This window comes from Ursus americanus, chromosome 14 (assembly GCF_024610735.1).
Source record: "Ursus americanus isolate L20-20 chromosome 14, mUrsAme1.1.p, whole genome shotgun sequence".
Lineage (NCBI taxonomy): Eukaryota > Metazoa > Chordata > Mammalia > Carnivora > Ursidae > Ursus > Ursus americanus.
In genome coordinates, this window is record NC_142140.1 from 11,534,841 (window position 1) to 11,558,747 (window position 23,907).

The following is a 23,907-nucleotide window of genomic DNA, read 5'->3' on the forward strand; positions in this document are numbered from 1 at the left end:
GTCATTAAAGGCATAATTAAGAGGTCCATCATACTTTTGATTCATACAAGTTCCCAACTATTCTTCCAGCACCTTGTTTGATAACGTCAGGGTTTTGTGTATGTGTGTGGGGGTATGTGTGTATATGTCTGTGTGGCTGGCCAGTTCATGTTTATGCTTATAGTTTCTTACAGAATTTTTAAAATATTGGACATAATATTTTTTGTTGCCCAATATGACTTACACAATCTCAGAGGAAACAGATCTCTAACCTCTTAATTCTGCTGATAGTGTCTTAACACATGTATACTCTCTGGCTCCAACCATTCACAGAATTCTATTGCTTTGAGATTAGAGTGCAAAACTTTCCCTTATAGAGCTAACAAGGAGTCTTCCTCTTCATGCATCCCCCTCACTTACCCATATCTCTGTCCTTGCTCTCTAAACCCCAACTACCCTGGCCATCTTTCAGTTGTCTGAAAAGGTTTTCTCTTTCCCACCCCAGAGCCCTTGCACATGCTCTTCCCTCTACCTGAAATCTTCTCCCAACCCTTCTTTGCTTAATATTCATTCACTGTTCAACTCTCAGTTCACATCTCTCTTCCTGGAGACAATTCTCGAGTCTCCATCCTTACCACTCACTTTCATCATGATGACAGCTCTAAGGCTAGATAAGGTTCCCAAAGTATTATCCTTTATTACTCCATGTTTTTCTTTCATTGCAGACTATACCATATATTTATATAATTATTTGATGACTCTCTCTCCAGAATGTAAGCTTCATGGAGGCAGAAGCCACGTTTAAATAGCTCTCTTTAATATCCTCAGTACCTACTATATGGTACTCATTAATAAAAGCTCAATAAATACTAAATGAATAAATGCAAAAATGAATTAAATGAACAAATATTTTGGGTTTTGATTAAGGCTGAGGTAAAGAGTAATTCTTGAATGGATCCTTATTGCCTGGAGTAGAGAATCTCTGATCCTCAAACTAATAGGAATTCAGAGTCCTATCTACATATCTGACATCCCACTGTTGCTGGATTTTGTGACTTCACATGGAGATTTTTTAATGACGTGAGAAAATGCTCATTAAAAAATTTAAATATAAATGCATGAAATACATTTTTATATTCAGCGTGAACTGGAATGTGTAAGAATACAAATGGATGGCAGAATAGTTTCTGACCTCTTTACCACCTTGTCTCATCACTGTCAATCATAGATGGGGAGGGAGGCTTTAAAACAATAATGCATTCAAATTGTTATAAAAGGAAATCAACAGTTAGAGCAACAATAATAATAGTAGCCAAGTGCTTGCAATGGGCCAGGCACTATTCTATATGCTTTATGTGTAATTATTAAAAAATAAACTTAGGAGATATGTCCTATTTTTTATCAGATGTGTTTACCTTTTAGATGTCCTTCTCCAAAAACTGGCTATTTACTAATGCCCTCCTAGTTCCCTAGGGAGAACATTTCAGAAAGAGGTTACATGGACACAAGAGAAAAGAAAACGATCAGAAGGATCAGGAATCCTGAGTATTCTTTGGAGAAAAGAAAGATGGAGAGGTAGAAAAGGAAGGCAAGTTGGGGGAGGATATCTGATTACCTAGTTAAAGGAATTCAATAGCATTTGAAAAGCTTCCAGAAAGGAAGAGAAAATAAGTATTTTTGTACCATAGTTTGAGAGCTAAGATAGTTAGTTGTTAGGTCCTAGGGAGATCAGAATTGTTCTGGTAATAGCCAGTACCAGCATTAATTTCCACATGTGGTAGAATATAACAGCAAGGACACACACACACACACACACACACAATTAAGGACTAGTAGAAAATGGGCTAACATGTTCATATTATTTACGTATCCTATAGCGGTGAATTTGTGAATGACTATTATTTTCCTCTCTGTAATATATTAATGATAATAATTTTACAAGTTAAACCAGAAGTTGCCGGAACACATATTTTAGTCCACTGTTCTGGATACCACCATCAGGTTTGTCCCTATAAATAATTTGCTGTTGTAGTTTTTTGCCATGTTTGTATCTTCATTCTTCAGGTCAAAGGACACCTGAGGATCTGAATATTCTATAGAAACAGCCAGAATGTAAACAGATTGCAAAGGGACTTGTGTTGACTCATTAAATCCATGCTTGGTTTAAAGCACAGTTTGGTTACGCTTGAACAGGGGCAAAGGGAGAGAGAGAGTTGAGAAAATTCAAATTCATTTAAATAATGCTGCACTTGAGGGAAAGACAAGGTTTTTTGAGCTGATTTTCTGGTTTCCTTCTATATATGCACTCATGCATTCAACAAATTTACTGAATGCCAGAATTGCTAAAGGCTGTAGGGTAGAACAGAGCTTAAACTTCAGTGGACTTAGAGAATGTATAATCTGTATGTTAGATACTTTCTGTTTAGCCTACCCTGAATTGACCTTTTTATCTAACACAATCCAATGGTCTTTTGGAAACATAGCCTCCCCATTCAGTCTTACTCATTCCAGGTGCTTTGAGAAGGACAAAGCCTTCTTCAGGGATGAGCACATGACTGAAGTCTGGCTGATGAGAGAAACACCCCAACATATACACACATAGAGAAACCATAACTATTTTAGGAGCACTTTGTGACCCAAATCAGTCCATTAATAGGGATTCCCAAATATATTAGAGAAGGTAACACAAATTGCTATTACAACCTAACCAAAAATGTAGAGCAATTCATATTAACTAAAGTTTATTTCTTGTACAAAGTCCAAAATGGGTATTCCTGCTTGTTGGGTGGTTCTTTCCAAAGTGGTAGTTCAAGGACTCAAGCTCTATCCATATTTTGGCTCCACTGTCTTTACTACTTGAGAGCCAAAGTTACCATGTAAGCCTCAAGCCGGATTTAAGTAGGGAAAGAACATGGAGAATTGCATGTGGCTAATGTGGAAGTGACACGTATCAGCTCTGCTCACATTCTATTGTCTACAACACTACCTCATGGCTGACTGAGGGAGGGGCTGGTAAATGTAGTCTTCCCCTGGGCTCAGGAAGAAAAGAAATTGGATCTGGAAGAAATTGGAAACATCTAGTAAGTCTCTGACATAAAGACTTTTCTAGATTTATTAGAAAAAGAATGTATCTTTTTGGAGGAGTGACCAAACGATAGACATAAAACTGCTGGGAACCACTGCTACCACTTGTACAGAAAAAAAGTTCACATGGCAGGCCTGAGGCTTCTATTCTTAGAAAGGACTGTTTGCCACGTTGGCCCTAGATGTTTAGAATGTATATGGGAACTAGGATTCCAGAGGGTTCACACTGTCTTAATGGGTGAGAGTGGCTCCTGGTGCTTCAACTGTTTATAAAAACAATGTAGTTTATCCTCAATACCTGCTTTCCTCTGGGAGTCTGGAATTTTGGTTCATGTTAGGCAGAGCATGCCTACATGGTGCCCCCACCTCCTAACAGAACCTGAGGCTCTAAGTCTCTAATGAGCAGCATTTCACATGTATCATCACAACTTGCTGGAGGAATTAAGTGCATCCTGTATGATTTCATTGGGACAGAACTCTTGGAAACATTAGACCTGTTTTCTTTGGGAATTTGTTCATGTGGATTTTCTCTTTGCTGATTATGCTATATATTTGTTTACTATAATAAATCATAGCCTTGAGGACAACCATATGCTGAGACTTGTAAGTCCTCCTGGCAAATCAATCATCAAACCTGGGGGTGGTCTTTGGACCCTCAATACATCACCATGTGGAATGAATCTTCCTGGGATCAAAGCTAATGCAGAGGGGAAGAATCAAGAGATGCACAGAGGCAGATTCCTGATGGCATTCTTTGATCACCCAGATCAAGCTATAACTGCAGTCAAACAATTTCTGAGCTTTTAAGTTATCTGAGCCAATACATTTACTTTTGGGTTTACATCAGTTTAAGTTGACATTTCTTTTACCTGTAACCATAGGTAAGACTGATTTATATTGTTTGTTATCTAACATATCTCTTAACACTTGAAGATATGACTAGTTGCTTCACTTGACGGACATAGAGAAACTAGAGACCCCTGAGGCAAAGCCTAGGAAAAGCCTCAAAACATCAGTCTAGCCTGAGAATGATGGAGAGGGAGCTCCATAGCAGTCATGGAAAAACAAAATCACTAGAAAATAGGGAGATTAGAATGAAAGAATCCAAAATCAAATCATGGTAAAAACAAGTTAGCAAGAGACAGGCCTAGGGTATTTGGTGGCAGAATGCCAATGTCTATAATTTGTGCATAGACTCTCTGTGTGGGGAAGCTAAATCCAGTAGACTATACACTCGGTAAAGACAAGAATTTTGGCCCATTTATTGACAGCTGAAACCCATGTGCCTAAAACAGAGCCTTGTTCATACTAAGTACCCAATAAGCATTTTTAAATAAATGAAAAGATACAGAATTATATAGAAAACATAATTGTATAGAAAACAGCTACTTTGAAATCAGGGTATTATAGCTACCATGTTTTATTCATTCTTTAGTTTCTTTGGTGATAAAGTCAAACAATGTCTGAACTACAAAATGATATTGAATATTAAGAAACCAGGTTATTTAAATGAGTAAATAACTTTTATGTAAAAAAAGAAAGAAAAGGTCAGGAATGGAACTCAACATAACATGGGAATAGAAACTACACTCGTTAGGCCTGCTGAACTCCCTGTAATCACATGCAGATTTTTTTTAATCAATAAAATAAACCATTAAAGTCATCTAATACAGGGGTTCCCAAATGCTTCTGCAAATCAGAACACTCTGGGACCATATAAAAAATAATAGATTCCTGAGTCCAGCCTAGACCTAGTAAATCAATAGAGAGGTATGAGGCCAAGGGATCTATATCTTGAACTCCCCCAGGTGATTCTAATAATAGCCAATTTGGGGACCTCTGCATTTTATCTACAGTCTTCATTTCATAGATATGAAAACCAACACCCAAAGGCAAAACTGGCTTGTATAAGAGAGGGTGATTTTACTGGCCTCAGGATCAGAACTCAAGGGTTCATATCCATCTAGTATTCTCCCCATGATACTTAACACTACTAAACTCTGGGTCAGTACCCAAAACACTCAGTACTCCAAACACTTGCTTTTTGTAGGTTAGGATATTTGCTAGGAGTTACAAGATAGGATTCCCCATCCACTCAACCCAATCATTCTTCAGAGTTCAAACACAGAGGGCAAGAAATACAGATGCAAATAGCACAGGAAGACCTCTTGGATCCCCTCCTGAATTCAAGATTCTAAATTTCTAATTGTTAGTATTCACACTGAGGCCATACCTCTGAGTTGAAAGCTCAAGCCACAAGAAGTCTCAGACCACCATATTCAACCCCCGACCCCCTAACCCTAGAGATGCACGCACACGCACACGTGTGCACGCACACGCACGCATGCACACACACACACACACACACACACACACACACACACTTGGAGCAAGGCTCAGGGATGTAAGTCAAATTGAAACATGATGACATTGTGATGCCCCCGTCCTGATTTTAATATTTACAATGTAAAAACCCACTCCTCATTTATAAACATTCACTCCCTTTCCTTATTGCCTCAGACCTACTGTTTTCATGGCAAATAAAACTAGAGTAAACTCACACTAAGTACCCTGAAGAATCTTGGAATGTTAAATTTCAGGACATGGAAGTCTGTGAATCAAAACACTGGAGCTGTCAAAACCACAGAAGTAGTTAAGAATCAATTTTGTCTTACCATCTTACCAACCAGTACCCATGACTTTTTTCCACCATTGTGATTATGAAAGCAACACTTTTTTTTTCTCAATTCAGAAAGCCAATTGGAGCCTACACTGATCAGTGTTTTTGTTTTTGTTTTTATTTTGAAAATCTAAATGGAAAATTGCAGTCTTGGTGCTAAAACAAATGTAAAACAAATAGATTAGAGCGGGCCTCTTTGTCTAAAGACCAAGTGTTCTGTTTTCCTTGAATATTATTTATTGCATCCAGTAGAGGATAATCTTTGGAGAATTAAAATTCATCTGAGTTTTCTGAGAAATGCTATTTATTCTTATAGGAAAGGACTTGACATCAGACTGATAAATTAAGCACTTACAGACAGTTCAATGACAAAAAAAAAAAAAAGCAGGATTGTGACTTTGTAATTATCTTACTCTTATGAAATTAGCATTTGACATGGGAAAAAAAGATAAGGTTTACCATAGCTAATTCTACTGTAGATACATAATTGTTAAAAAACAAAATTTAACTGAGTAAATTTAGAGATCTAATTGGCTTTTATTCAATGAGTGCAGCATCCCATCTAGCAAATAGAAAGGAACTCCAGAAAGCTGTACAAAATGAAAGGCTTTTTTAGACAGAAGGGAGCAGGAAAGGTAGTTTCTAGCAGAGTGGATTGCTTCAGACAGGGTCATCTTCTTATGGGGGACCGAAGGGGTATATCCGGTGGATTACCTCACTGGTGCTGACCAGGTGTTTCCAGGTTGACTAGTTAAAGGTTACACTCCTGGGAGACGCTGAAACTACAATGAGATTAGGTTGAAGTCTCAGTGTGCTGACATGGGACTTAGCACAAGTGACTGCATTTGGGTCCTGCTGTCTCTTTTTTTACCAGTTTCACCATGTCACTATCAATTAACTCACTGGAGGCCGTTCAGGTATTTCTTGTCACATTTAAACTGCTGCAATGTTTGGTTCTATCTTTTGTTCCTCGATTTACAGCCTAATTTACTTGCCACATAAACACATGTGCTCATGCATTTATCCACTTCAGTGAGAGCCTTGGACCATCTGAGCATATTCCATCACATCTTTGTAATTCAAAAAGCCCTTGGATAAAGGAACTTCACTCCTCAGTTTTGTATTTATGAGCCGTATCTGAGACACCACACTAATCAGTCCAAAGCCATTCGTATTTGACACACTTTTCAGTTTCTTTCAGATTCCAGTATCATTTCTGCTTCATCACTTACTTTTGCAACATACAATCAGCATAGTACCATGTGTGCTGTGCACTAATATTCTGTTTCACATCCGCTACTTAATTATCCTAAATACATTTCAATCCTTGAAGACAAGAACCATTTCTCTGGCTCCTTTTCCAGACTTAGCCAAGGGTCAGATATATCATACACAGTAAATAAAAACATCTACTAATTGAGTTCAACGATTATGTATTGACTAGTTATTCACACCTCAATTATTTGGGGGGATCTACTAAGACCCAGACTTTATTCTTTATCACAGCTTCTCAAACTTCACATGAGTCACCTAGGGATTTCTTAAAAATAAAGATATTGATATAATCAGTCTGGGTTAAAGATTGACACGCTATAGTTCCAACAAGATCCCAGGTGATGCTGATGCTGTTCGTCAATGAACCAAACTTGGAATAGGGAGAACCTAGACCAGGAATTGGCAAACATCTCCTGTAAAGGGCAAGCTTATAAATATTCTAGGTCTGTTGGACCATATAGTCTCTGTCATAACTAGTCACTTCTAACTTTGTTGTGCAAAAACAGCCACAGATAATAAGTAAATGAATGCTGTGTTCCAATGAAATGTTTACAAAAACAGGAGGCCAGACAGACTTGGCTATAGTTTTCCTACCCCTGACTTAGATAATGAGGTCACATAAGACATGGGCCCTTCCCTTATGAAGTTCAAGTAGGGAATATCTATAGGTATTTAATTGTTAAAGTTTTAGTAAAATGAAATACAGATAATCTAGAAGCCAAACATCTTAATTTTGTTTGGTGGTTAGTAATTAGCTGCTGGTTAGCAATTCGCCTGATGTTAATTGGCTTAGATTGGTCTCTCTCAGGCTTTTCTACGCTAGCAAAATAGAAAATTGATGATTTTATAGTGTATCCAGTCCATGATGTAGTTGGTCAGCCAATTTCAGGTAAGCATACATTCTTTTTTCCTTGCTACTGTTGTTGACTTTTTAAAATTATTTTTTAAAATGGCGTTCACTTGACTTACCCACCCGAAGAGGGTCTTTTATATAATTGAGAAAATTCTGCCTTTTCTACTGGTCCAGGAGATGGCCAAGAAATCAGCCCAGACTGTAATTGCCTTGTTTTTCTTTAGTCTCTGCTTTGCCTTTTGCATTGTTTCCATTCTATTCTTTCTCTTCCATTCTGAGGTCTGAAAACCTCGCAAGTAAATGTCAATACCTACTTGTACCTCTCTATTTCCTTATTATGATTGATTTCCTGAAAACAGTTATTATGTACATGGCCAATTAGTCTAAAGAAACAATGTCACACTATACACAGTGGGGTTTTTTTGTTTTTTGTTTTTTGTTTTTTGTTTTTTGTTTTTGTCAGAGAGAGAGCATGAGCACTAGCAGGGGGAGGGGCAGGCAGAGGGAGCCGCAGGCTCCCTGCTGAGCAAGGAGAGGATGTGGGACTCAATCCCAGGACCCTGGGATCATGACCTGAACCAAAGGCAGACGCTCAACCGACTGAGCCACCCAGGTGTCCCTAGACAGTGTTTTAATGACTGGAGATTGTCCTTGATAAAAGGAAATTTTCAGTATTCTATGTTTGTGGGTGGGCCCTGCTCCTAGGCTCTGAGGGAAGCTATATTTTAACTGAGGTCAAAATGATTTGTCAAAACCTCAAAGCATGGGCTCTTTTTCTGCCTCAAGCACACATTGTACATCTGCTTCATTAAAGAAAACCAAAAAGAAGCATTTTGAACACAAGAAAAAGAAAGAAACATCTCCGGTTCCCATAAGATTAAAGTCATATACTAAAAACATAAGAGAGAGTATGTAACTTTCTGGAATGTCCTTCGTCATAATGATTTCTAACTCTTTACGTTAAAAAAAACATATATAACCCTGCACCAAATGTTCCTTCCCCAGAGCATTCTTCTTTGTAAAGATTGCATATCACAGGCAGCTCACCTAACTTGGGCTTTAATAAAACTCTTTTCCTTTTTAATTTTTTTAAAAAGGTTTGTTCATTTTGTGTGTACATCCTGGAAATTCAGTATTGTTGTTTTTGTATTCATCTCTCTCTCAACAAACAATTATAGAGCGTACACTATATCTTGAGTCCTATAAGCAAAGAAGAAAGGAGGCAAAAGCCACCGCACCAAGTGCCCTAGTACGCGGGAGGTTACCTTCTCTTTAATTAAAAAAAAAACAAAAAACAAAAAAACAACAACAATTTGCTTCTGTCTGCCATGCAACTGGTTAAGTCCAGTGCCCTCCCCAAGTGCTTTGGATTATTGTTAAAAAATGTGCTTTGCCCCTCTTGTTTTTCACCTCTTGGGGCACACTTCCACTACCAAATTTTTCTCTCATCACTCTGGCCATCTCAAAATTGCCACCACATGCTTCTATTTTTTTTTTTCCTGATTCATTTGGGACAAACCTTTTCCTTTCCTTCTTCAAGTACCACTAATACTTGATTGCCGCTAGGTTGTAGAGGAGTCCAAAATTCCTCTAGGACAAAATTACAATGCAAGAAGGAAAGACCGAATACACCATATCAGATATAAATATTCTTTCCTCTGTTTGACGCATCAGCCATACCTTCTTTTCACAAGTCCACCACCTGTTCCCTCCCCTACATGTCTTTTCACGTATAAACTCTATTCTCACTAGCCCAGGAGGCACGCATTTTTCTGTAGCCTACTTCCATGCAAAACAATGAATTTTCTCTCCCATCTTCTCCACCTCTCCTTATTTTCACTCTGCTCAGTAGGAACCCAAAGTCCAATAATATTGTAACAATTTCCTCACCCAGAGAGGACAACACTTTAGTTGACACTATAGATCAGTTTAGCTTCTCATTTTCTCTACTTTGTTTCCAAAACAGCCTCTGGGCTTCACTTTGGCATAATCAAATATTCATTAAAGTGTCCCCACCCCCATTCAAAAAAAAAAAAAAAAAGTCCTCTCTTTTCCCTCATATGACATTCTCATCACCTCATAGAAAAATGAAATAGCTTTAGGCAGTTTGCAAAAGAGTGATTTTTTAAAATTTATTTATTTATTTATTTATTTATTTATTTATTTATTTATTTATTTATTTATTTATTTATTTATTTATTGTGGTTGCCTAACACTACGCCAAAGAGGAAACTAGCTGGAACTGTAATAAATACATGTTCAAAGAATACTGAGAGTGTAGAAAAGGACTGGTTCTACCGGAGTGAGGAGGGAGGAGAAGAAAATATGCATTCTTGAATATGCCATCCCTGGTAGGTCTCAATCAAGGAGCTAGGAGACATCTCGACATGTGTGTTAGCATAGAGGTGGGTTTGGAGTTTGGGAATTGAGCCTTTTAAAAAGTAAACACATTTTAAAATTATAGTTCGTGTGACTGAAAAGGGACCTTTATAATTTTAGGGTGGCAAGCTTGACCAAAAATATATACCCAGGCAATGAAACCTCAGGGACACTTATAAGAACAGGGCCACACACAGAAGTGATGTGTCTTCTGTTTTACCGGTTATATTAACTCTCAGAGATTCCTCTGGTATGCTCCAACTTGCAAAGGGAATCCCACAAAAACGTCTGCATGAGCCCTGGGCATCATTAGACCATGGATTCTTTATATCTTATCCCTAAGATACAAAGCTAATAGGGGTTCTGAAAACCACTAATACCAAAGCCCTTATTTCTATAGACAGAGACTATGTCCCAAGTAACTTTCTCCTGGTTGGTAACAGATCTGAAGTGAGAATCCAGGTGTTCTGCTCACATCTGTGTTCTTCTCACTGCTCCAAATTTCAGTATTATTGGCATTGAAGGGTGTCATCCTGGAGATCTCCTCAACTTCAAAATGTCTGATGTTACAACCAAGCCCCTCTGAGAACAGAACCGAGATGTGCTAGATACTTGGAATGAGTCACCTACAGCTCACCATCATATTAGTGCTTGGGATAACATATATATTCATAGAGGCAGCCAAAAGTACAGCTGACTCATGTAGAATGGAGAGAAGTGCCACCAATTATTATGGACCAGGATTTCTCGTCCTTGGCACTACTGACATTCTGGACGGACAATTCTTTGTTACAGAGGCCTTTCCTATGCCTTGTAGGATATTCAGCAGCCTCTCAGACCTCTACCCATGAGATGCCAGCCACAACTACCCTCTTACTCTTCTGCCAATCTCCAGACATTGCCAAACGTCTTCCAGGAGACAAAACTGCCCCCCCTATGTTGAGAATCACTATTATAGACTACACAAATGACATCTTCCCAGATTTCAACAACACACCTTGCTGAATTAAGGGAGAAACCCACCCTGCAAAGCCGTGACTCTCTCAGAGGGGAAGAGTAATGTCTGGATTTATTGGGAATCAGAAATCTGGTTTATGGTGGGGCTTTCAATGCAGAGTCTAGATTAGGATTAGGTAAGAATCAAGATAGAACAGTTCAATAATGGTGAAAAAACAAGTATTCTGAAGTGAGGAATTCAAAGAATCTCAGGGTACAAGCTGTCTGTTGAAGAGTTCATAGGTCTTTTGTGAGGTTCCTGTACTGAACAACCAAACATTTGCAGGGAAAGGGGAGCTGTGGAAAGACAAAGCACACTAATGAAGACAGAGAACAGCAAAGTGATGTCAATGTAGATAACAGGGTGTGGCTGTGTTTCCTAGTGTCCAGGCTGAGTTTGTGGGTGGTTTAGGTTCTCAACTGCCAGCCTTTAAACAGTTTCTGATTTACTGCTCTACCCTGGTCTTCATTTAGATTGGACTGTTTTTCCCACTGGTCTTAAAAAATACCAAAATGTCCTTCTGAGCCAGTGTGGCAAACATGTTGCCCATGTGTATTGAATGCCAAGAATGCCAAGGTTTTACTGAGGACTTACACATTGAAGGAGAGTTGTCAAACACTCTGAGTGTCATACTTGTCCATTTCTAGTCTGGCAGGTGTAAGGCGACCTTATGAGTTACTCATGTTTGTCGAGTCCACAACCTTGTTGTTATAAGGATGTTGGCTTTGCGTGGAGTCATTAATTCCTTAATTAAATGAATGTTTGATTTTAATTTTAACTGCACTCAAATGCAACACCCCAAAGCTGGCCCTGCTACTCAAGGATCTATAGACCATGCTCTCCAGCAGTCTGATTCAGACACTGGCCAAAAATAGTCTGAGGATACCACAGCTTTCCTGTTTCCACCCTACTCAGGGGTATGTAGTTCTTTGGTGATGAATGCAAAGAAGATGTTAAGGTCCAGGCTGTGCAGACAGATAGCCCTGAGTTTAGAGCCCAGGTCTACCATGAACCTGATATATGACCTTAATTCCTTTACTTCCACTATCTTATCCATAAAATGGGGATAATAGTGCAAACTCTTTTATAGGGTTTTTGTAAGGATTAAATAAATGAATGTTTGTAAAATATGTGTGAAGACACTACAGTAGACCTCTGTTGATGTTCAGCATCTATTTAATCTACGTCTCCCATTAAGTCCCAGATTTTACTCTGGAAAATCACCCATTCCCAGTCTGTAAGTGTCAGGTTGATCCCAACTACTTCTTCCAGGGGTGAAGCATGTCATCTAGGTATAAACTAATAATTTCATTCTATCATATTGTCTACTTGCTTCAGGGACCAACACAATGATCACAACTAGGTGAAGGAGCCCATTAGCACCAATCCCTAGCTTTTCCCCTAATTGTGGGGAAGTGGCATTTGCCACTAGACTCAAAGATGTGAAGCTCAAGCTGCCAGGGCCATCCCAGTCCCCCAACTTTCTATCCCAAACAAAGCCTGAGATGGACCCCAGGACTTGTCACATCGCTTATGTGCTTGGTTCAGTGGTCTCTGACACCCATTCCATTCATGGATTTTCAGTTACATAAGCCCACAAATTCCTTGTTTCTTCTTCTTACTTGCAACTACAAAAATCATGGCTGATGTGAATGCCTGGCAAATAGTATTTAAGTGCTTTTACTATTATTATCTATAGGATTCCTTCGTGTCTTTCAGGGCCTCTCCCTTTAGTTGGAATAACCTCCATGCAAATATCCAGAAGAAAATGTATTATTCCTATGGGTCATGTTGGTAAAAGTTCATGTCAACGATGGTTTCTTAACTACAGACAGATACTTGTTGGCTTGGGAAAGGAGAAGGAAAGTAAAAATCACTTATCCTTTCTCCACTGGAATATGTTTTAGAAGAGGAATTTGTCTTCTTGTCAGATGCAACATTACCAAAGATTTAATCAGATGACTCTACTTTCTGAAAATGTCAAAAGTGTAAGACTCCTCCTTTTACAATTTCTTAAATGAAAACAGTGCTTATTAATTGCATTATTGATTTGTGCCTTTTCAGTGTCTGAGTCTTTTTATAGAAATAAGAGAACCATGCAGTGAGTGTCCCATATAATAAATGAACCAATTTCCTTGATATTGGATTCCATACTGGAAACTCTCAGCATTCAAAAATAAACAAATTTCACTTCACCAGTGGATTTATTTGCTAACTTTTGGCTCATCCTTTCTCCTGATTCTTCCACCTAGGTTCTAACAGGGTATTTGGTGGTAGTTTCTGTTGTTGTTGTTTGTTTGTTTTACTGGGGGGGGGGGGTGGTAAGAATCACAGATATTAGTGAAATTCCAGAGAAACATATGCGTGTACCTGGGGGTGGGGGGGCGGATATTGGAAAAAGATTGAGTTTGTTAAACTGACCAGTAAAGAAGTCAAGTTACTCATGGTTTGGTTACTAACTAATGTGCTAATATAATAATGTGAGGAAGTCAGAAGCTTTCCAGATATTAAATATAAGCTGTGTCTCACTCGCTCCCATATTAGAAAGCACACGTTCTCTTAGGTAACACTTTCACCTGTGTCTTAGAAGATTCCACTTACAGTGAACTATAAACTAGCAATTTCTGAGTTTAGACATGGCTAAGGAAACCTCAGTACACAAAAAGGTCATGTGAAAATGAGTAACGGGAAGCTCATTAAAATGGAGTGGGGAGGCCAGCAGGGGGAGCTCTCACACCCTACCACCTCCAGTCAATTGCAGAGCCAGCAGGAAAAGAGGAACTTGACCTTACACAGACTTGACCTTGCTCCTGGATACTCTACTGTTCCAGCTAGAGGAAGACACGCTTTCCTCATCCTCCTGAGCAACAGCTCTGTCAATGAGAAGCTACCACACTGTGAACTCCAGTTTCCTTCAATGGACGTTTAGTGCATAATAGCCTTCCCACGGTACCCCTTTTCCTCCATAAAAAAGCATGCCTTTCCTTCCCCTGCTCCTCGCACCCCTGCAACTTGCCTATGGTTTTGCCACAGCTTATTTGTCCCAGATTGCAATTTTCTTTTATTCCCAAATAGACCCATCTTTTGCTGGTAAAATAACTTGGCAGTGTCTATTTTTAAGATTAACAGTAAGAAGGTGATATTCTTTGCTTTCAAGTTTCCTGAAGGAAAATTGGAAGTCATCCTGTAGTTCACCCAGCTTTCAGGGGTAGTACCATCTGTAAAAAGAGATAGCAATGCTCCACTAGCCACTATGGCCTCAGTGACAGAATCCTAGATTTACAACCAAAGAATGATTCTGCATTCTCTATGGACTACACTGTCAAAAATAAAGCCATCTTTTACAGGGACAGGCATTTTGCTCTCAGATATAGAGCAGAATCCTCCTATTAGTCTACCCACAAGTTTCCATAAGAGTCTATTTTCTAATTAACTTGGAATTGCTAATTTAAAAATGGCCCAGTCCAAAGCATGTTATGAAAGGGTAGGGTGACATTTCCAGGGAAGTTTATAAATCTTGAGCCTCAGAGCATAGTGTTAAAAAAATAGAAACAACAAGTCCAAAATGGAGTTACCTGTGCTAAGTGCTTGTGTTAGTTACATCAGCAAACCAAGACTTAATACCTAACCTAACTGCAGCTTCAGTCTCTCCCAGGAATGTGACCTTTACCCAGTCAATATGGAACTACCTGATCAGCACTAGTGAAGTAATTTGCCTAATAAACCTCTGTCTTCCCCCAAAGGAAGATGCCCTTGCCTGAAATACAGTACTCTTTGCTAGAGTATCTTTCTTGCCCTGCTCTGTCCTGCCTATAGAAGCCTTCCATTGTGTAGCATCTGCTCATAGTTCCTTTCTTTCTTTTTTTTTTTTTTTTAAGATTTTATTTATTTATTTGACAGAGATAGCCAGCGAGAGAGGGAACACAAGCAGGGGAAGTGGGAGAGGAAGAAGCAGGCTCCCAGCAGAGGAGCCTGATGTGGGGCTCGATCCCAGAATGCCGGAATCACGCCCCGAGCCGAAGGCAGACGCTTAACGACTGCGCCACCCAGGCGCCCCTATAGTTCCTTTCTATCTGTTAAAATGGAATGCTGCTTAATTCATGAACCACTAAATAAAGCCAATAGAATCTTCAAACTTAGTTGAATTTTGTTTTTTAACAATAGCTTTGAATGATCCAATACATTTGGGGGTTTAAAGTTAACACCTCTTTGTCCAGGGACTCAGTATCTGTCTGTGCACGTGTGTATGTATGTGTGCATGAGAGAAACTGTGATTTATAATAAATAAATAAATAAATAAATAAATAAATAAATAAATAAATGGATACTGTGATTTGGTCTTCATCCCTGTTTCTGGCATAGAGCTCCTAAAATGCTTGGAATTTCCTAAATGATGAGAGCAACAAAGGCCTCTTTCATCGTGTTAATGAGGTGACTTTGGAAGTCACCTAAGGGTGGACGCTGGCTGCCAGCAGAGACACCCATGTGATTAAAAGCCTGGAACTTTCAGTTTTACCTTCAACCCTCCAACCTCTGGGATGGAGAGGAGCTGAAAGTTGACTTCTCTCACCCATGGCCAAAGATTTAATCAATCGTGCCTATGTAATAAATCCTGCATAAAACCTCAAAGGACAAGGTTCAGAGAGCTTCCAGATGATGAGCATGTGGAGGCTCTGGGAAGCTCCCCTGTCCCTTCCCCAAACTTTGCCCTATGCATCTCTGCCATCTGGCTATTTCTGAGTTACATCCTTTTATTTAAAAAGACGTGATCAAGTCAGTAAAATGTTTCTCTGTGTTCTATGAGCTCCTCTAGCAAATTAATCAAACCTGAGGAGGAGGTTGTGGGAACATCTGATTTATAGCCAGTTGGCCAGAAATACCAAGAAGCAACCCAGACTTGTGATTGACTTCTGAAGTGGGGAGAGGGAACAGTTTTGTAGGACTTAACCCTCTACCTGTGGAATATGATGCTATCTCTAGGTAGATAGTGTCAGTGAAATAAATTCTGGTATCTGAGAATTACTTAACAGTGTGGTGCAAAACTCCCCCTGCCACCACATTAGAATTGGTACCAGAACCCTTTTAGTATGTGTTCCAATAATATGATATCCTTGTCATTTACTTTAGGGATAAATACAAAAAGCAAGTTAGTTAATACAGTAAATTTGGGAGAAATTATATTTTCATAAAAATATTGTTATCTAAATAGTTTCTGATGTGGGAGAGGCCCCTAAAACAGAAAAAAAATGTTGGCTGCCATTTGAACATATAGTCAAATATCGATAATTCTAGGTACCCTGGTTCAAATAGAAGATAATATAAAGATAATTTATATTTGGATTGGCATTTATTTAATGTAAATAAAGAATTAGTTATTCTGGGATTCTTTGCCTTTTTGAACTCAAAAAAAAACTAAAGAAGAAAGAGAAATCTTTATCTGCCATATGAAATCAGTTGTGGAGTTTCTACTTAATAGATAATCTACTCATAGATAATCAGGAGGCAATTTCATACATTATTTAGCACATCAGGAGATTTGAATATAGGCTCTTAAAAAATCTAATATGTGCCCAGTTCAAAGGCAAAACTTAAACCGCAGTGGGCCTAAATTAGTATATTTTTTAGGGGGAAAATAGAAGTATGCCATTAATTTTCTTTACGATTATAAAATGTTTCTAAGTCCATTTAATTTAAAACACTAATAATTTTTTCAAAGGGAAAAAAAAGCAAATAGTGAGCATTAAGAGTTATTTAAATATGTAATTGAATATCCATCTAAATAGAATTTGGATTTCTGCAATTGTAGCGGGTCAATTAGAGAGTTAAACACAAATAATGGTGCATGTGATTTAGTCTCCTAAATACCATAGGCTATAAAATGTATTATTTTAATATACTGTGAGTTCTGAAGTTTTAAAGGTTTATTAACATTTTATGTTATTCACTGTGAACTAAAGTAACAGACCAATTACTTATATGGAATGAAGTCCTTAAAGTGATTCATGTTCAGAGTGACTGCTTGAAGACAGCACTAAAAAAACACAACATTGTAATGCTCTGACATTAATACTTCTTTAGGAATGTTGCTGGTAACATTTCGGAGCTTCACCTCATTAGACTTTAACCTCATGCAATGAATCTGGTTTTATTTCCAAGTCATCTTTCTTGTGTAGTGTAGAGCTGTTAAGTTGGGCACTGTTACTTCCTCTGTTTTTATTTTACACTATTACTTGATTCTGAATTAGGATCATCTAGTACTGACGCTTCTTTGTGGAAATTGTTGTTTTTTCCAGCCTACCTGGTGGCAAGGAGGGAAATAAATTGTCAACTTTCTGAAGAGCAGAGCTTTACCTGTAAGTGCAGGCTTGCCAAATCTTAGCCTCTGTGGAAGGTGGGTCAGTGAGAGAGCGGCCGGGGGCAATATATGAATTTGCGACAAGTACCACATATGGCCTCATATGCGTTCCAATACTTTCCCTCATTTTGCAGAGTCCCAGGTCACTGTCCTTTGTAGCAATCAGCTCCCAACTGTCTCTCAATTATTTGAAAATGAACTTTTTACTTATAAGGTAGTGTAGCATCCAGATAAGGGCTCAGGTTTAGACCCAAACCAACCTGGGTTCCAATTCACCAAGAACTACATGTGTGCTCCTAGGTAAGTTCCTGAACATTTTAGCCTCAGTTTTCTTATCTATAAAATGGGAATCAAAACGGTACTAACCTCACAAGATTATTGTGAAGGTCAAATCTGGCAGTGCATATAAGGCTTTTACCATCATGCCTGCCATATAATAAGTATTCAATAAATGTATATGTATTCCAATAAGTGTGAATATTTAATGATTTATTTCAAATTTTACATTAGGGCCCCTTATCACAAATCACAACCCTTTTTTTTTTTTTTTAATAACTACAGATGTCTGTGGCATTATGTGCTTGGTTTGAAGGTTAGCAAATATAAATGAATTTAAATGGCATAGGCTGTCAATACCTTTGCCAAAACAACAGTCATTAAGTGCATTCAAAACCAAAACAAAATGGATGTTGGATCATTTCCCTTTCTTATTAGCTGGTCACTACGCCTCCCCCACTAAGTATTTATCCATATTTTCTACAGATATTTGGGCAAATCTGAACTAGAGGCTCCAGACTCAGATTGCTGCTGCAGCCCTGACCCCATCTTGGCAAGAACCCCCAAGTTTGGAGGGTTAGGGAGAGGCTAACAGACCTGCGCCCTCAGCTCAGAGCAGGAGGCAGGAAAGGTCAAGATTCGCTGAATGTTCCTTTTGGGGTGAGTGCCTAGGACACAAATATCCTTCTCTGAGCCCTTTGTCAACCCCAGTCACATGGGTGGGCATAGGTGATAGCCAAATGTTCTACTCTATTGCCACATGCCTATGGCTGATTGAATCTAAACTGGACCAATAACAACCATTCCTTTGGGAATTTCTGACTGGGGCTGACAGAGTTCAGTATCTTCCTTAGTCACCTGGATTAAAGAAATGGAGACTCAGATACTGTTTCCAGTATTTTGTAAATTTTGGGGAAATATACTGTGAAGAAAATACTATAGGTAACATACACATTCACAGGTTTTTTTTTTTTTTTTTTTTCAATATGCAATCACATTTATTGCAGTTGACTCTCACAATGGCCCTGGGAAGGAGGCCAGTGAGAACATGAAGCATGAGAAGGCAAGTGACTAGTTCAAGATCACACATAAGTAATTCATCTTTCTTGGATATGACTCCAGGATATATGAATTAAAAGCCTTAATATTTCTTCCTTTTTGTTGTTGTTGTTTTATTTTCTTTGTGTTTCCCAAAATGTGTTCCATATTAGACTACTTTCATGGAATATTCCATAGTCCAATAAATTTGGGAACTGCTAAATACTCAAATACCTCTCTTAGAGATTAACAATGTACACTTCTAGACAATCTGAAAGGTATTCAACTTCATTGAACCCAGGCTTTGACCAACATATTTTCCAGGGAATCATTTTAAAGCATTATTAAACTCATGTTGCCAAAAGAGCTATTAATAAATTGAAGAGTGAATGATCAGGTTGATTAAAAATTAAGAAATGCTGAACAACAGTGCATTGCCTATTTTGCCATCTGTAACTGCTATTTCTTTTGAATATAATATTTTCTTACTGTTAAAAAATACTAAAATACATTAAAATATAAATAGATGAAAATCAGCTTAAGTCCTGTGGCCCAGGGAGAACCACTGACAACATTTCATTGATTACCCTATCATATATCTCTATCCACATCTATGTGTAATTACAAATGGTTTTGCATAAATCAGATCTCATCATGTGATGATTCATTATGACAATCCCCACTTTCCTCTCTTTCTCTAACTCTACCTGCAGCAATACCGCCCCCCCCAGATGACCAATGTTGAAAATGTGGTGTGCAACTCTCCATGATGAGATAGATGACCAAGATATATATACATCTAGATATATGTGTGTGTATCTATATCTATCTATATCTATCTATTTATCTATCTATATATCTTTTCTCACTTTACAATATAATGTGAAAATTCCTCCATGTTAACTGGTATAGAAAATAAAAAAGAAAACATTTGGTTCCCATAATTAAATAATTTGGGGAAAGATACAGCTTCCAGCATGGCTTCCCACAGAGGCTCAAACAATATCTCCATCTTTCCTTTTTCCTAGAATGATTATTTTCTTAGATAGACTCTTCCCTTGAGAGGGACAAAAAGTAGCCTTTGGCAACCCCAGGGTCACTTTCCTGCTGATTTACTTTTATCAGCCAGAAGTTAGCATTTTTATCCTAATAACCCCTATACTTTCACTCTGACTTTCACTCTGTTTGAGTTGGCTTAGGTCTTCTGCTTTTCTCCAAGAAATCCCAAGGGTTAGGGCAATGCGAATCCCCAACAAGTTTAGCCGTTTGAACTGAGCATTCGGCCTTTTCAGACCTGAATGAACTGAAATGAAGACGGTAAATCCCCAGCTAAAATCTGAGAGGGGCCATGCCAGTAATAAGGTAAATGAGTTCTGGGTTGCTACAAATAACCAAGGTCTTACAAACACGCTAAAATATGGAAACCAAAATCTGAAAACATAATATTCCACTAAACATAGCATGGCTAGATTTCTCACTCTGGGAGAGTTAACTTGAGCATAGAACATTAGTACCAAATGAAACTACTCACCAAAATGTATCCTGGATATCTTGGTCAGTCATCATGTGGCTGCAAGGAACAGAAGTTATTTCGGCTGGTTTAAGGTAGAGAGGACTTTATCACAAGTCTACGTAGAAACTTAGAGAACCTGATGGTGAGAAATATAGCATGCATAGCTGGGTCTCCTAAGAGAAAATGCAGTTTCTCAGGAAGGTTATTGAGGATTTTAGAGTCTTCTATCATTATATTTCTCTGCACATCTGTATCACTCTCTTCTCTGCAGATAAATTTCTTCCATATTCTAGGAATAAGGATGTTCACTCTTTCACTGATAAAAATTAGGTTTCTAGCCTTTCTTTTTTTGTGACTTTGGAGTGTTATTTATTCAGTTTCTGATACCTCTTCCCCAAAGTGTCCTGCCAGTGGTTTTGAAACAGAAAAATGTTGACTCTAGCCCCGTCTCCATGTGATCTTTCGTTTGGAATAACCCCTCTATTTCTTCTTTTTATTTGTTTCTGTCCTGGTTTCTGTGCCTTAGGTAAAACAGCCACCTCTCCCAGTCTTGAAGGTGTGGCCTTTATAGATGAATCTTCATATTTAAACCTACCCTGGCTTTTGGTTGCCTCTCAAACCTTTGTGACTGTCCAAGCAGCCTATTTTATTTTCTCCTGACTCCCGGTAGTTGAGCGTGTAGCAAGAGGATTAGGAGCCAGACCCTCAGGCAGCAGCGTTCCAAGTATGCAGATACATACAGTCCTATGGGACCGCAAGCAGAAGCCTCACTGGCCACAGTGCCAGGTGACCTACAAGGTGTCCGTTGCATGGCAGCTGGAATTATTGGGGCTCCAGACCAGTGTGTAAGCTCCCCTCTGGAAGATCCTGGCGAGCACGGTAGTGAGGGAGAGAGACAAGGCAAAGATGGCGTCCTCCAGCCGTTCCCTGAGAGAAAGTCCGCAGCCACTCAGATGTGGGCGAAACCTGAAGCCTGCCCCTCAGGCTGAAACTCCAGGACAAGCGCATGGGCCTGTTTCACAGAGACACTGGAAGTGTGTTTCAGCCCGCTGTCTGTGCAGTGCTCTGGGGGCGGGAGCCGGCCAGGAACTGTGTGAGTGTGACAGTCCCGGGCTCGGGAACGCAAGCCCCTCCAAGGGCTCCTGGCGCCCTGGAATGAGGCAGCTGCGGGAGAGCATGTAGGAAGCGTCCGTCCTCTCAGCTCCGGAAAGGTTTACTCTCCTGCGAAAGCCCACTGGCCACCAAAGCCAGCTGTGGAGAGGTGTCCTCTGGCAGCGGCTGCAAAAACCCAGGCGCCAGCTCCTCTCCACGAGGCGCGCTCAGGGGCGAAGCAGAGGGAGACGCGAAACCGGCACCCGTGGGTCTGCGGCCCGGGAGGACAGCCCAGCAGGTTCCCACGTGTGTGTCCAATCGGAAGCCTGCCCCTCAGCCTGACGCTCTGAGACAAGCAAAGAAGCTTCTCCCGCACGAAGTGGGGCACCCTTCTTCCGCCGCTCCCACTGGGGCAGGTGAGTTGGAGCCTGCCAGCGCTTTAAGAGCGTGCCTCACGTTGTTGCAGCCTTCTGGGTCTCTTCATGGTCACGGCCCTGTCGGTTTTCAAAGCTAGACGTTTGGGGGGCTCATCTCCCAGGAGCAGGTCGTAAGAGTTGGTGTCCGAGGTGGGGTTCAAACTCTTCACTCCTTAGGGCAAAACTCTGGGTTTTGTCTTCCTTCTGGACTACTGCACGAGAGTGGAGTTCATGGTGAACTTGTGCCCCAGCCTCTCCTACCCACTTTGTTGTGAGCCTCCTCTTACTCCTGGATGCGTAAGGATCCCTCAGCCAGTTTGTTGTTGTTGGTTTTTGTTTTGTGTTGTTTTAGAGGAAGTTGTTCCAAGCTACAGATTCTATGTTATCATGGGAGGAGGTGAGTTCTGGATCCTCTTGCATTTTCATCTTAAATAAGAACATCATCTCCATGAGATCTTATAACCCCAGGTTGGGCCCATCTGAGTAACTTAAAGCTGTTTCTTAATTCCAGTTTCTTGGGTTGGGATATCAGGTGTCAAGTATGCATTCCTGGTACAAGTAGCTGCAGCTGAAGGGGGCAGTTTGCATGTTATCCAAGGGATGTCTGAGAAGATGTGGCTAAGGAAGAAATACTGGGCATTTAGCTGCAGGGGTTGGAAAACCAATAGTTCTCAGACTTGATCATGAGGTACTGTGGTTAAGCTTGCTGGTACTGAAGGCAGACTACCTAAATTTGAGTCATAGGTCCATAACCTAGTAGCTATGTGACTGGGAGATTTTTAAAATCTCATGTGCAAATGGAAATAATGATAATACCTACTTCAAGCGTTGCTCTGAACAACAAAGAAGCTAATTAAGCTAAAACTCTTAGATTCACGCTTGGCACACAGTAAGTACTAAATAAATATTAGCTGTTATTAAAATAGTGGGTCCATAAGCTCTGTGTCCAAACTGACAGTTTCAGACAAGGACTCAATGAATGCTTTGATTGAAATGTACAGCAAGGAGTACTGCAAATAGATCATCCATGACCTCAGGTCTTAGTAATCAGAAGAAGAGGGACTGGAGACTAAAATTCTCCTTGAGGGCAAAGCTCCCTGGCCCCCATGTTTATGAACCCCTGGCTGACCTAGCAGCTACTCCACATTGCACTAGGGAGACCTGCTTCAGCCTCCAATGGACTTGTTCTTTCAAAACTCCTTGCTAAACTGCTGAGGCTTTCCTTGATCAACTTTATATGGAGTGAGAACCTGTCCCACTGAAAAGTGGTGGGTGGGTGAAGCCCAACATGGCGCATCCTCATTAAGGCAGGGAGTGAAAGGCAAGAAAGCCAATTACAGCAGCCTGTAGCCTCTGTGCAGATGCTCCCATCAGGGGCTGCCAGCCACTCTTGCCTCGGGGTACCAGATAATAACTTCAGAATAGGAACTTGGACAGCCAGCCAGGCTCAGCTTCTACTTCACAGCACATGGACATGAAAGGCAATACTTTTCAGAACAGCAAAAATGTCCTGAAAGCAGCAGGAAGATGGAGTATTTAATAGGTATGTTCTCCTGGTAGGCGGGTGTCAAGGAAAATGGTCTCCGATTGCTCATTAAATGTTACCAAGACATTGAGACAGAGATGGCACAAGGGGCTGCAGAAAAAGTCAAACACTGTTTCACAGCCAGGATGAGTGGGCAGGTTTTATTAGAATAAGCTTGGCTACCTCATGAGAGGTTCTGTCTTCTGAAGGCACCACAGGTGTGGGATGAAATTACAGAGAAAGTCAAGAAGAGGTTAACAAGTTCACAGATATTCTTAATACGGGTCAAAGTTAGGAAAAGTCAGGCTCCGCTTTCACGAGATCTATGGTCCTGCCTCCCCCAGTACATTACTTATAACCTTAATAATTATATGGTACTTTAGAAAAGACTTTTCAGGACTTGTGTTTCAATGAATGACTCTTGAAAATCAGCCCACATTGAAGA